Source organism: Lissotriton vulgaris, unplaced genomic scaffold, assembly GCF_964263255.1.
Source record: "Lissotriton vulgaris unplaced genomic scaffold, aLisVul1.2 SCAFFOLD_5486, whole genome shotgun sequence".
Taxonomy (NCBI): Eukaryota; Metazoa; Chordata; class Amphibia; order Caudata; family Salamandridae; genus Lissotriton; species Lissotriton vulgaris.
This window is the reverse complement of record NW_028244313.1, coordinates 101,473-104,643: the sequence shown is the minus strand read 5'-3', so window position 1 is coordinate 104,643 and position 3,171 is coordinate 101,473.

Genomic DNA, 3,171 nt, shown 5'->3' with positions numbered 1-3,171 from the left:
CCTACCCTTCCTGCAGTTTCGCTTGCACTTTCTCCGCCGCACCAGTCCCTTTTCTATGTCGGCGCTGCACTGAAGGACACAGTCAGCGGCTGGATCTGACGTCACCTCCCCGGGCGCCGCAGCTTGCAGGGTTAGTGTGAGCACCGGGGCAGGGCCACGAACTTGGTGCCACGTCAGGGCTAAGGTTAGGGCGGCGGAACACCGACATGAACCCGGCACACCACGAGCATCCGTGAGAGCAGCAGCCGCAGCCATGGAAGCCCGCTACAATCTGAAGAGGATAAGCAAAGCCCCTCCCTCTCGCTCATTGTGAACCTGGCAGAGGGCAGCTGCCCGTGTCACCCAACCACTGTGTGTGTGTGTGGGGGGGGGGGGGAGAGGCCAGAGGGTGGCGGCGGCGTGTGTATGCGTGCGTGTCTGTGTGTGTGCAGGGGGGTGGGGGCGGCAGCGTGTGTATGTGTGCGCGCGCCTGTGTGTGTGTGTGTGTGCATGCAGAGGGGTGGGGGCTGGCTGTGTCTGTGTGTGTGCGCCATTAATGCATGCAAGCGAAGCGAAAGCAGGGGCTGTGAGTTCGTCTGCGCAAGCGCGGCTCAGAAGCGCGCTCCCGCGGTCAAAACTGAGACTGCAAAAGCGCGCGTCTGACTCATGTCTACATTCCCCAAAACGGCTGATAATAGTTGTCGAAGCAGACACAATCAATGCTTCGCATTGAATGCAGGTCTGCTCGACCTAAACAAAAAACGGGGTCAGGTCATAGACATAGAAGTAGGACTAAGGTTTGCAGTAACCATCAACATAAAAGTAGGACTATTTGACAGCTGTCATAGACATAGAAAAAGGACTACAATGACAGCTCTCCCCACAGACTGAGATGAAGCATTACAGACGACAAATCAGAGGTCTTTTATCGGCAGTAACCATTAATTTCATTTAAACACACTTTGCCTCACCATTTGCTATAGTTGGTGACCACCCTTGCCTTGAAATTCCAAGCATGTTTTCTGATAAAATTGAATTGATTTTAAAACAAAAATGTTTTAAAGAAAGTAGTTAACCCCTCCTGTGCTCATGGCGAGCTCAGCCCGTCATGAGCCACAGCGCTCCGGTACTCATGACGAGCTGAGCTCGTCATGACCGCGCCGGTTAAATGGAACGCTCGCATGCTGGGCTGATTCCCCTGCTGTGCTGAGCGTTCCATTGGAACAGGCGTGGTCATGACGAGCTCAGCTCGTCATAAGCACCGAAGTGCCGTGGTTCATGACGAGCTGAGCTCGTCAGGAGCACCGAGGCGCTGTGCATGTCCCCACCCCCCCCCCCCCCCCCCCCCCCCCAGCACAGTGGGGGAATCCTGCCAGCAGCAAAGGGGTTAAAGGAGTGGAGATCTGGACATTCCTGTCAAGTACGATGAGACAGACCTATTGTAGATGACAAGTGCTTATTCATTTTTAGAGTGGCCTCTGGGTGCACACAACGAGCCCTGATATTTGTTTTTAAGCTCAATGCTAGGGTACTTTTATCAGTTAACTTAAACAGGTAACTGTATTCTGCACTATCAAACAACTTCTCTAAACAGAGAACTATCATAGAGAAGTTGGACTGTTCTCATACCCTTATTGGGGACTGCACTAACCTAGTATTATTGCTGTTGGTTCTGACCTTAATGTATCCGGATTGATAAGGTGAAATAAGACAGCGCTATATTGCGGCCAATCAGGACTCTAAGATCGAAGTAAAAAGTTTAACATCACAATGAAGGAGAGCTTTTAGGTTTAAAGTATTTTATTCATCGTGACACACCAAAACAAATACACAGCAGCATAGGATCAGCAGAGGAAAAGGTGCATAAGTCTGGCATGACACAACATTTTAATACAAACGCCACCCCCCACCCCAACGTTCAATTGCCCAGCCCAACTCCCCCCCCCACCCACCCCACCCACTGTCCAGTGCGCTACTAACATGCAGCCCATACCCCAAAGCTGTAGGTGATTGGGAAAGAGGGCTTCACTCCACTCACTGATCTGGCGCCAACGGGCTCGTAAGCTGCAGGAGGCGGAGGTATCTCGGACAGGTGAGCTCCCTGAACTCTGTGAGCAGCAGAGAGTGAAATGGTTGCCACAGTTCATTTAATTGCGCTATGTCCCCAGCCACCACCAGAGACAGTTTCTCCATACCCAGCACATGCCACAGTCTGTGGAGCCAGCCTGTGACCGTGGGCGTTGTGTCTGTGCGCCAGTATATCAAGATGTTCTGAACTGCAGAGCCAAGGGCGATGGCGATCTGCCTGCCACTCCTGGACCTGAGGGGATACATTAAATCATTTGGGAGTCCTAGCAGGGTATATGCCGGGAAGCGTGGGAGCTCAATGCCAAAATAAGAATCAATTTCGTCCAGCACTTCCTTACAGTAACCAGTTAAAAGAGGACAATCCCATAGGATGTGCGTGAGTGTACCCTGATGTCCGCACCCCCGCCAGCATGTGTCTGTCTTGCTATGGTCGAACTCATTGATCCGCTCAGGCGTGTAGTACCAGTAAGTGGAAACTTTGGTGAAGGTATCAGTGAGGCCCATGTGATATGCAGAGTGGCGCGCCCTATAAGAGATGTGGTCCCATTCCTTGGGGGTCAATGTGCTCCCAAGTTACCGCTTCCATCTAGCCCTCCCGGGTTCCGAAAGTGTGTTGAGGGCAGTTGTAAGAACTTATACAAGTCCGAGATTAGTTTCGAGTCTGACGTACGGGACAACAGCCATCTCTTGCACGGCGAAAGCATCCTATCCGCCACGTCCCCCACCTGCGACTGAAGAGCCCAATGCCGGACCTGCATATAACGGTGTCTCTCAGTTTCGGGGAGTGAGAATTCCTGTCAAAATTGTGTGAACGGGATGACCCCCTCGGGGCCATACAGGTGACATAATGCTCTGCACCCTGCCTGCCGCCAATGTGTAAAGGCTCCTTTCTCCATTCCGGGAGTGAAGGCAGGGTTATCCACCAGCAGCGAGAGCGGCGAAGGGAATGTGGTGAGGTCATACCGAAGGTAAGTTGCGTCCCAAACCCGCAAAGGCACCCTAGTAATAAAAGAGGCGTAGAGATTCTTAGGCCGATGGGTCCGGTGTAGGAACGGTATCTCCTGCAGAGGCCGCCCCGCCACCGCCTGGTCCTGGAAAAGCCAG